Raw genomic sequence first — 12,944 nt, forward strand, 5'->3', positions numbered from 1 at the left:
ATGAGGCTACTTGACCTAATGTAGTACAAAATAGCAAACTTTAAAAACATTTAAATTCTCAGATTTGATTACTGTCTTGGCTTACAGGAGAGGAACGCGAATTCCAGGATTTGTGAACTTGGATTAGCTGAATGCTTACTGCATTTAATATCTTATATTAAATGTTCCATCCGATAATTGTCCACAAGGGGAGAGACCATAGTGAAATATTTTAAGCTTCTGAACAGGGGAAACAGATTAAGAAAGGTGCATCTTCATATGTTTGAGGCGCAAATACTGATCGATAAAATCTCGGAGGCGCAGCCGCATAAATTTGACTTCATCTTCTAATATTTCGTCTGAATACCGTCCATATCACCGCTCCGGAACATGCTAACGGACCAAACAGTTTCTTTACCCGTCGCAACATACAACTAACGGTCTTTTCCAAATATTGCGATTATTTTAGAGACAACTCCACTGCTGTTGTAAGCACGGAGGTGAAAACATATGTCATAGGAACAGAAGAAATCACCATCACCTAAACGTCTGACTTTGGCTCCACATGTTGCAATCTTACTGAAATCGACAGCAGTTCTTCAGAGACGTAAGGTGCCAACCGCACAAGCTACCCTGTTGAACTCACGGCGTACAAGCAGCGGTCCTTTCACTCTCTCCTCTCTCAGCCTCTCAACCACGGAGCGATCCATCTCCCCTCCGCCCGATCGCCAGCTCTCCTCGTCGTCGCGATGGGGCATAACTTCCAGCTCCCTCCTCTTCCCCCCCTCCCCCCTTCGCCCCCCGGCAATCGTCACCAGAGTGCGCCACCACCTGTCTACGACACTGTCGTGTACAAAAAAATACGTAAGTGAAGAATCGATAACAAGATAGTCATAATAGCGCACATACGAATTTCAAAAAATTGTTTTCTGGAACATACAGATCTAATATCGTTCTTAACACATTAGAGCTAAGTGATACGAATTCAAATTAAAGATTACTTGAAGATAACAATCTCTGATTGTGGCAGATAGGAAAGGAAATCGTCCATCTCTTCCTGAAACCATTCTAGTACTTGCCTCAAGTGATTTAGAGTAACCAAGTATACCCAAACACGGATGACTGGATGGTAATTTGAACCACAGACGTTCGGAATCAAAGTGTGGTGTCGTAAGCACAGTGCCACATCGGCCAGTGCAACGTCAAGGAATGAAAAGTTTAGGGTTCACATTCTTAGATGTTACCATGAAAGTTTAATTAATTGGGTATAATAGCATACAGCAAACCTCTCTTATAACTCTCCCTCTCTGTCTCTCTTTCTATCTCTCTCTCTCTCTCTCTGACACACACACACACACACACACACACACACACACACAGGGACGCGCACGCGCTTTCTCTGTCTCACGCTCTGAACTTTCTAACAGGAAAGTAATTTTCAAAGACGGTCTCCTCTGCAAAGATACTTTCGTATAAGTGGTTAGGTCCTACTTACGTACAGTTTCACTTAGCATTAAAAAATTCAGGACAACTAACAAAGACTTACAGAGATAGGCGTGTTAGTTAGCGATCAACGGATGCCATGTAGACCAAAATAATATTTTTCCTTTTTTGTGTGTACAATCCAAAAAATAAATTCTTTGAGAAATGTTGTTTACAAGTGGTTCATTCAACGGACTACAGATAACTTGTGATTTCTTCTTAAGAGTTTATCTTCAGCTTTTGAGGCCAGTAGATGAATATACACCTCTTCAGCAACGAATTACGAAAAATAGTCCAGTTTTAGTATATTTTGTGGCCTTTATAATGTTGTAATTCAAAGACATGAAGTCATATCGGTTACGTATGACTATTTACGTTCCTATCAACGGTTTTATTTTAAATTCCCCAGAAAGGAGCAAAGTTAAACATAAATTTCATTTGCAGAAAGCTGGAAGCGCATCAAAAAGACTCCTCAGAAGAATGTAGTATTGAAGTGATTGTACTCCTGACTTTTCAAAAATATCCTTATGCCCATTGTCGTAGACGATAAATGTCAGCGTTTATGCTTCCAAAACATATTTTTCAACAATGGTAAGCGGAGATCCGTGTAGTGTTATCTCAAAATGAAATAAATTTTAATGTGTAAAATCACTATCCATATGTTCAACATTCTACTGTGCCGTAGTTTTAGATATAAGTCCACGTAGCCATCCAGCCGACAAACAAGATACAACCGAAGGAAAAAAGCATTTAGGTTGTAAATGTGAAGTACGCAATCAAACGTGAAGTCGTGCTACGTCTGGTGACAAACGTTGTCATAAAATGAAAATAGTTAACAACATATTGATATTGGCCATCTGAACTCCTTCTAATAAATTTCTAACAGACATAAAACAACGGAACAAGATTAGTTTCTTATCGAAAACTATGTAATTGTTATTATGACAGACGGTGAAGTGCTTGCAACAAAAACTCAGAGGCAGCTATAGCCTTTATCATATGCTACATCGCTTTCTCGTTGTGATAAGTACTCACTTCTTTCCTCTCCCAGCAGTTACCACGCCACCTCGGTAAAAAATTGCCCATTAAGGTAATACATGAAATAAATGTAACCAAAGATTCTGAACAAAGAACAATGTCAGAATAATGTTGGTTAGCGAAAGTCTAACTTGGATTTGAAGGATAATAATACTACTTTAAATGAAAATGAAATTAGATCGTCCTTTTTTTTTTACAAATAGTTTATTGTATCTTACACAGCAGTTGGAACCTCGTTGTAGACCACATGCGCTGCCTGCACCAAGTCGGGCAGTCGTGCTGGCTACTTCCAAATAGCACTGTCACTTCCCACCCACTGTTTAGGAAATAAGCGGTTTCATGCACCTTGATACAAAAGAATTATGCCCAGTACATCCAACATGTTGGGACACATCATTTGATAAGTTCTCAAGCGCACATTTTCTAATAAGTACGGAAAATGTGATTCCTATTTCCCGTTCAAAGTGAGATGGACAAAATAGTGGCTGATAACGTGCTGTATGGTTATGTCACTCACAGTCTAGTATCGTTCGTCGAACACATTTAGAGAGAAATGTAGACTTTATTTTGACCAGCGTATGTTCCTGTTACATTCCCGTGATTTGTAAACTTGGCCTCATTAGTAAACAAATTTTTTTCTGTTCAAAATTGTCTTGTTGGACAATCTACTGACAATATTCAACACATTATTACAAATCAGATTCTCGTAGCTCCTGATGTTGATAAATATATTTGATAGTCATTTTTAAGTGGTCTTACTCCAAGTTTTGATAAAATGAGGTGAGAACGGAATCAGATTATATAAACATGAATACACCTTTCTGACCGAAAAGGGCTGTATTCCAGATATTGTAAGTGTATTTTTGCGTCTTCATTACAGCGACGTAATTTTTAAAGGGTTTTACTGCTAGAATAATGCCCTTTCAAAGTGAATCAGCTTCGTAAGCCGTCTATCGAGTACCTAATGTACTATGCGTTATGTCTATCTTTCCATAGTTCAAGTCATATGTTGAACGATACAGCTAAATTGTATGCGTAACATGAAGAATGAGTCTCTAATGCATATATACCATTAAGGCACTGCGAAGAAAGGAGCAAATTAAGTGCACTCATTCCGATTTTACCATGTAAAAGGATATGTACCAGAAAATGTGAAAGATCTAGGTTTCCTTTCCGATGGCTGTGTTGGAGAAAATACGATTCACTGTAAGAGTCTACACGTGAACACTAAACATTTTGATGAAGGGGAACAGTTTTTTCCTGTTCGTTGACATTCGTATGTGACAGGAAATGTTCCACGGTGAAAGGGGGAAACCAGAGGAGCTCATACAGAGCACATGCTGAAAGAACATTGTGCAATCACTGCAAGTGCTTCCAACCGTCTGAAGCTCACCATAATACACACATTAAAAAAAGTTTTGCATCACCTTGGTTCCTAGAAATCCGGACCTGTACAGAAAATTGGAATAGAGATCAACATAAACATTATTTCCGCCCTTTTTATTGCTCATGAAAACCAGACATTGCATGTTGTACTTCCATACAGCAAGACCTTCAGAGGTGGTGGTGCAGATTGCTGTACACATCGGTACCTCTAATACCCAGTAGCACGTCCTCTTGCTTTGCTGCAATCCTGTATTCGTCGTGGCATACTATCCACAAGTTCATTGAGGTACTGTCCGTCCAGATTGTCCCACTCCTCAACGGCTATTCGCCGTAGATCCCTCAGAATGGTTCGTGGGTCATGTCGTCCATCAACAGCCCTTTTCAGTCTCTCCCAGGCATGTTCGATAGGTCCACTCTAGTCGAGCGATGTTGTTATCCTGAAGGAAGCATTCACAAGATGTGCACGATAGGGGTGTGGATTGTCGTCCACGAAGACGAATGCCTCGCCAAATGCTGCCGACATGGTTGCACTATCGGACAGAGAATGGCATTCACGTATCGTACAGCCGTTGCGGCGCCTTCCATGACCACCAGCGGCGTACGTCTGACCCACATAATGCCACCCTAAAACATCAGGGAACCCCCACCTTGCTGTACTCGCTGGGCAGTGTGTCTAAGGCGTTCAGCATGACCGGGTTGCCACCAAACTCGTCTCCGACTATTGTCTGGTTGAAGGCATATGCGACACTCATCGGTGAAGAGAACGTGATGCCAATCCTGAGCGGTCGATTCGGCGATGGGTCCACCTGTACCGCACTGCGTGGTGTCGTGGTTGCAAAGATGGACCTTTCCATGGACGTCAGGAGTGATGTTGTGCATCATGCAGCCAATTGCGCACAGTTTGAGTAGTAACACGACGTCCTGTGGCTTCGCGAAAGGCATTAAAGTTGGTGGCGTTGCTGTCAGTGTTCCTCAGAGCAATACCATAACCCGTAGGTAGCGGTCATCCACTGCAGTAGAAGTCCTTGGGCAGCCTGAGCAAGACATGTCATCGACAGTTGCTCTGTATCTTCTCCATGTCCGAACAACATCGCTTTGGTTCACTCCGATACTCTTGGACACTTCCCTTGTTGAGAGACCTTTCTGTCACAAAGTAACAATGCGGATGCCATCGAACCGTAGTGTTCACCATCTAAGCATGGTTGGACTACAGACAACACGAGCCGTGTACCTCCTTCCTGGTGGAATGACTGGAACTGATCGTCAGTCGGACCCCCTCCGTATAACAGGCGCTGCTCATGCATGATTGTTTACATCTTTGGGCGCGTTAAGTGACATCTCTGATCAGTGGAAGGGACTGTGTCTGTGGTACAACATCCACAGTCAACGTCTATCTTCAATAGTTCTAGGAACTGGGCTGATGCAAAACTTTTTTTGATATACATATATGTTATTGCTCAGGGGAATCTGCACAACGATGCAAAAGTCAGTAATTGCACCAAAGAAAACGTGAGCTAATTTTAGACTACAACGCTACGAATGTAGCTGTAGAATTCGTAGAAACTCTTGATAAGCAGTTGATATGGATATGAAGAGACGAGGACATCTTCCAAGAGAAAATACACGAAGACAAGCTCTAATGGGAAGAACATCGTTTGTTCCTGGGTCCTCCACATCGTAAGAAAATGGTCCTGGGAGTAAGAAGAGAGTCAGGTGTCATTAATGTGGAAAAATTTATATCAAAATTCAGGGGAACGTGTTAAGTGCACAAATTCAATTGCCAGAAATATATTACACACACAACTAAAAACTGTTATTAAAAGTTAGGCGTAGTGTAGTGGAATCAACACATTCACAATTATAGTGTTCCACTATTGTCTCGCTGTATTATTCTATTATGCAGTTTGAATTATTAATACATTAAACCATCTGAATGATAACTTTATTTATGATTTCAGTACACATATGTGTAAAAATATTCGTACATACAAAATAAGATTTCCACTCTGCAGCGGAGTGTTCGCTGATATGAAACTTCCTGGCAGATTAAACCTGTGTGCCGGACCGGTACTTGAACTCGCGACCTTTGCCTTTCGCGGGCAAGTGCTCTGCCAACTGAGCTACCCAAGCACGACTCACGCCCCGTCTTCACAGCTTGACTTCTGCCACTACCTCGTCTCTTACCTTCCAAACTTTACAGAAGCTCTCCTGCGAACCTTGTAGAACTAGCACTCCTGCAAGAAAGGATATTGCGGAAACATGGCTTAGCCACAGCCTGGGGGATGTTTCCAGAATGAGATTTTCACTCTGCAGGGGAGTGTGCGCTGATATGAAACTTCCTGGCAGATTAAAAATAGCAAAGCAAAGGCAAAGGTCGCGACTTTGAGTCTCGGTCTGACACACCGTTTTAATCTGTCAGGAAAGTTCATACGTACATACAGTTGAAAAAACGTAACACCGTAGTAGGATTAATGTTACGGTCCTTGCTTTTAATTTTACTGAATTTTGTTTTGACCCTTCCATATGCTGAATTAATCTTTCTCACAACCACTTCTTTTTCCATTTCTTCATATTTTCCACGCGGCCATTTGGCCTCAGCTTCCTTGTATTTCCGAATTCCTGAATTTCCCTTAACATTTTTGTACCACCTCCTTTCACCTATCAACTGAAGTGTTTCTTCCTGACTAGTCACTTAAACTTCATTCCACTCGTCATTACCAAATTGTTATCTGAGTCTATATTTGTCTCGGGAATACGCCTTTAAGACCAATGTCTGATTTCGGAATCTCTGTTGAACCATGATGTAATCGAACTCAAATATTTCTGTATCTCCATGCCTTTTCCAGATACGTCTCCTTCTCTTGTAATTCTTCAACAGAGAATACACTATAACCATCTGAAATTTATTGCAGAACTCAGTCTTTGTCCTCTGTCATTCCCACTACAAGGCGTATATTCTCCCGTAACGCTATTTTCTACTCCTTCCACCACAATCGCATTCCAATCCGCTAAGAGTATTAGATATTCATTTCTATTTACTAAATGAATTACCCATACAATACACTCATCTAATTTCTCAATCTCTTCATTCACTGCTTGCGACATCGGCACGTATATCCAAACAGTTGTTGCCGGTGTTGGTTTGCTGTCGATTCTGATGAGGACAACCCTACCACTGAACTGTTCACAGTCGAATCTGGGCTTGGAGTTTCAAAAGTTTGACCAAGGTGGAGAAGCTAGAAAACTTTAAATGGAAAATCTGACATGGTAAACGTTAAGGCTCAGTATAGATACAGTGGGTGTCATTGAGGTGACGCGGAAGGAAGACCAAGATTTCTGGTCAGACGAGTGTAAGATAATATCAACACCAGCACAAAAGGACATAACTGGGGTGGAATTTGTTATGAAGGAGAAGATAGAGAAGAGCACAAGTTACTATAATAATATTAGCCTTTTACATTTATTGATAGACAGCAATTTCGTTTTTGCCGCGAACTTTCTTGGCCTTTTCATTTAGGTAGATTAATTGACTACAGAAGGCATAGATTGAACCAGATGTCAACTTTATACGTGTTGTGTGTTCAGTATCAATGATATAAGGACTATAATGTTAGAACCATGGTCGACAGTGTTGCACAAATCACAGCTACACCATTTCACATTGTGTTCCCAGCATGTTCGAACGTTCAAGATGGTCCTCTTATCGCTAGAAATGCCACGCCCTGTTTTCTGACAGAACCCACTTAAGAACATCATAATCCTCTGTCTCATACGACAAGTTTGAGTGACTTTGAAAGCACAAGCTGTATCTTTCGATTTAATGGCCTGATAAAATACTCCCACATCATCCACTAGCGCTGGTATCGCTAATTACAACAAATAGACTGTACCGTCACGAACGATCAGGGACAATGATAGATATACGACTAAAATAAAAGTTTGTTACCAGCGTAACAGCATTGTATGAACTTAAATCTGGAACTTTCTTTTATTTTTCACTCTTAGGCATTCGTATTAATCGCACACGCCGCTGAACGATTTCCAGTTCCTTTACACGTTTTCACATCATTAAAATAACTCCATGTCTGTAAACTTCCAAGGTCATAGATGTGATAGAAATTTACATGATATTAACCTACTGAATACCTACACAGTACCTAAGAGATAATTTGCATATGACTGTTAGTAACAGTCCCTCCAATATGAACACATAAACTGGAAATGGAAACTTGTAGTGTATTCTACGCCTCTTCCACGAAGTCGCTGTCTCAGTCTTCGGTTATCTGTCGGATTCCAGAAATTATCTTGCTTTGACGAACAGTTAGTATGGTTACATGTTCCGTCCATCTTCGTATCACCCTCATGTAAATCTTAATTATGTCCATTATTGTCTGTTCACTAATCAGTTCCTGTCTTTCCATCAGGTAATATGCTTCACTCCATATTTAGCTGAGGTAACTTTGTTTATGAATCGTTTTCACATTAGAAGCCCATGCCTCACTGCAACAACGGAATCACGTTAATTCACATTCATTTTAAACTTTCACTTTCAGAAAAATTATAAGCTTCTGAAATCTAATCGATTCTTGCAAAAGTATTGCAGTTTATGGTTATTCTTGTTTACTAGTGTTTTAGTTCTTTCAGTCGATTACTTCTATTGCCCTAAATACAAAGAACCGTTCACTGGTTCTATGACATCACAGTTTATCTGTGCTGCTTTCTTTCGATGTGTCTACGTGCATTACTGTAATTATGTTTCAGTCTTATTTTCAGTATTTTAACATGAATCTAAGCCTGGTTTCTCAAAGACATGACATCTTGAAATTAAGTTAAAGTTTTTAATGAAAATCTAGTTTCAGAAATGCGAGCTAACACTAGTAGTTTAGTATCACCTACAGTCGTTATTCCACCACGACTTTCGAGAATGGGACAGGGGAGAGCGGAAATAATAGTGCTACTGCAAGTACCATCGGTCACATATCATAAGGTGGCTTGCGGAACTTTAGTCATTAGACGCTGAAATAACGCCACTGGTCAGACAGAACATTATGGCCACCCACCTACTAACGATGTAAGCAAGCTAGGCTGTAGCAGATGCATCTGGCAAGTAATAGCTGCCAGTCAGACGCACGCACGGGCACGTGGTATCAATGAGCGTGCGGTCTCGTGTTCAGAATGGGGAAAACGTGGCCATCCCACATTGCACGTGTAATAAAATACTACATTTCGATGTTATTTGTCATATGGCTACCAGTTTCGGTGCTTTAGTTTGCCATCTTCAGGGCTTAATTGCGCCCCTCGTTATCAATTAAGGCCAGAAGATGATGTACTGAGGCACCGAAACTTGTAATCATATAATAAATAATATCGAAAAGACGAATGTACGTGTTACGTTTTATTACATACGCCGAAGGCCGAAGTCCATCAATCCTTCTATCAGAAGGATTACAAATGTCGGGCGTCGTTGGTTGTGAGGATCGGTAAAACAGAAATGGTTGACGAACTGCTGCAGAACATCAGACTGTGGCAAAGTGCAAGTGAGTGTGACCACACGGTGTACCGAACACTCCTTACGATGACCCTCCACAGCCGGTATGTGCCAGTGTTAACACTACGACATCAGCATCTACGGTTGAAACGGGCACATGATCATCGCCACTGGACGTTGGCGCACTGGCAGAGCGTTGCATGGTCTGATGAATCCCTATATGTTGAAGGGAGGGCGCAAATCCATCGTTTTCCAGGGGGGACGGCTACTTGACACCTGTACTGCGGGACACAGACAAGCTGGGGCGGCTCCATTAAGCTCTGGGGAACATTCATGTGGGCATCCACGGGTCCATGGGCCCAATGGAGCTTGCGCAAGGCACCATGACGGTCAAGAAGTATCGCACACTGGTGGAAGACCACATACACCCATACACCCCACCATGACGATCATGTATCCCCACGACAGCGGCATTTTTCAACAAGACAATACGCCAAGTCCCAGGGCCAAAGTTGATGGAATGGTTCGAGGAACACACTGGCGAGTTCCATTTGATGTGCTCGACGGATCTGAAACCTGTCGAACACATTTGGGATGTGATTGAGCGTGACGTCAGAGTTCATCGCCACACTCCCCGGAATTTATGGGAATTTGTGACTTGTATGTACAGATGTGGTGCCAACTCCCTCCGGCGATCTACCAAGGTCTTAGTGTTTCCAGGACACGACACGTAGCCGCTAGCGCAACTGAAAACACTCAACAGAGGAAAGACCACTGGACCTGACGGGATACCAATTCGATTCTACACAGAGGTCGCGAAAGAAGTTGCCCCCTTCTAACAGCCGTGTACCGAAAGTCTCCAGAGGAACGGAAGGTTCCAAATGATTGGAAAAGAGCACATGTAGTTCCAGTCTTCAAGAAGGGTTGTCGAGCAGATGCGCAAAGCTATAGAACTATATCTCTGATGTCGATCTGTTGTAGAATTTTAGAACATGTTTTTTGCTCGCGTATCACGTCGTTTCAGGAAACCCAGAACCTACTCTGTAGGAATCAACATGGATTCCGGAAACAGCGATCGTGTGAGAACCAACTCGCTTTATTTGTTCATGAGACCCAGAAAATATTAGATACAGGCTCCCAGGTAGATGCTATTTTCCTTGACTTCCGGAAGGCGTTCGATACAGTTCCACACTGTCGCCTGATGAACAAAGTAAGAGCCTACGGAATATCAGACGAGCTGTGTGGCTGGATTGAAGAGTTTTTAGCAAACAGAACACAGCATGTTGTTCTCAATGGACAGACGTCCACAGACGTTAAAGTAACTTCTGGCGTGCCACAGGGGAATGTTATGGGACCATTGCTTTTCACAGTATATATAAATGACTTAGTGTCGGAAGTTCCATGTGGCTTTTCGCGGATGATGCTGTAGTATACAGAGAAGTTGCAGCTTTAGAAAACTGTAGCGAAATGCAGGAAATCTGCAGCGGATAGGCACTTGATGCAGGGAGTGGCAACTGACCTTTAACATAGACAAATGTATTGCGAAAACATAGAAAGAAGGATCCTTTATTGTATGATTATATGATAGCGGAACAAACACTGGTAGCAGTTACTTCCGTAAAATATCTGGGAGTATGCGTGCGGAACGATTTGAAGTGGAATGATCATATAAAATTAATTGTTGATAAGGCGGGTACCAGATTGAGATTCATTGGGAGAGTCCTTAGAAAATGAAGTCCATCAACAAAGGAGGTGGCTTACAAAACACTCGTTCGACCTATACTTGAGTATTTCTCATCAGTGTGAGATCCGTACCAGATCGGGTTGACGGAGGAATAGAGAAGATTCAAAGAAGAGCGGCGCGTTTCGTCACAGGGTTATTTGGTAAGCGTGATAGCGTTACGGAGATCCTTAGCAAACTCAAGTGGCACACTCTGCAAGAGAGGCGCTCTGCATCGCGGTGTAGCTTGCTGTCCAGGTTTCGAAAGGATGCGTTTCTGAATGAGGTATCGAATATATTGATTCCCCCTACTTATACCTCCCGAGGAGATCACGAATGTAAAATTAGAGAGATTCGAGTGCGCACGGAGGCTTTCCGGCAGTCGTTCTTCCCGCGAACCATACGCGACTGGAACAGAAAAGGGAGGTAATGAGAGTGGCACGTAAAGTGCCCTCCGCCACACACCGTTGGGTGGCTTGCGGAGTATAAATGTAGATGTAGATATCCGTGCCAAAAATACCGGCTATTGCGTAGGTGGTCATAATGTTCTAGGTGATCAGTGTATATTCGAGTTTAACATGTAGTACTTTCGTGTGAAAAATTAGTAAGCACACACACATAAATTATTGTTTCATACTTCATTACAAATTATTTATGTCAAGTACTGTATCTACCATTGTACATAGCCCGTTAATTTCATGTCTGTGTTTTATACTAGTTCCTAAAATCTCTCTCTGTCTGTCTGTGAACTGCTGCAGGTAAAACTCTGCCTGACCAGTAAATTTCATCTCTCACTGTTTTATACATCACTAAAAAAGTTTTAATGTCCCATACTGTACTGCTTCGTCAGTAAACTTCATTGCTTTATTGTCTTTTATGCTATCTCTTTTATTACTGCGAATGCAACAAGACAGATAAACTTTAAATGTGTAATTTTATTTTCCACGGCATAGTTCAAGAATTCCAGAAATATAATTGTTATAAGCAAGGTAACGTGTCAGGTGAGTGTCCACCTCCTGTATACTAAAGGAAATTTCAGATAAATAAATAGAATTTATGTATTATGTGTTTTTTGTTTTCACAAAATAATTCAGTTACAATTAACACATAACGTCTTTTTACATTTTTCAGACAAACACTAAAATTAGTGCACAATAAAAACAGTCATCATTTGTCCGGCAGTAGTGACTCCTAGTTAGGGTGAAACTTTATCTGGAAGTATGAAATGTCTATCATCTTGTGCTGATAAAACAATCTTACACTGTCTAACAGGAGAAAGTAAATGGCACATGAATAACATACTGAATAGTTGTTCTGACGTCAGAATTCAACATACGTACATTCTTGTTAATCGTCAATGGTTAGCTCATTTCCTTTGCTCTGCATAGATTTTATTTCGTAGATCGACGAAAACAGTAATAAGTTCTTTTAATAATCCAAGCTTCTTTTTATTTATCAGTACAGTGTTATATCTGTTATTTACAGGAAAACCTGAAGCATCAAACCATGTAAGTGCAGCAATCCTGACGTTCTCGTAATATTTTGAACTTGAGCTTAATGAATAAAACTCTCTGTATCTGTGTAATGCATTTTTGCGTATTTCTGTAGACGATCAAACATTTTATTCTGTTTAATCGAATAGAAATTAAATTTTCGTTAAACATAATGTCCCTTTGAAAATTAAGTTTTGCAATCAATGCAGCCTTCCCAGGATCTCGCTAGTTTTATGCCTGTCGTATTTCATTCATTCTGCGTAGTTTTATAAAATCAAACACAGTATTATTCATAAGATTGAAAAAATTGTTTTCACCCTAATATTTCTGCGCATTAATATCAATGTATAGTTTCATT

Source organism: Schistocerca piceifrons, chromosome 5 (assembly GCF_021461385.2).
Source record: "Schistocerca piceifrons isolate TAMUIC-IGC-003096 chromosome 5, iqSchPice1.1, whole genome shotgun sequence".
Taxonomy (NCBI): domain Eukaryota; kingdom Metazoa; phylum Arthropoda; class Insecta; order Orthoptera; family Acrididae; genus Schistocerca; species Schistocerca piceifrons.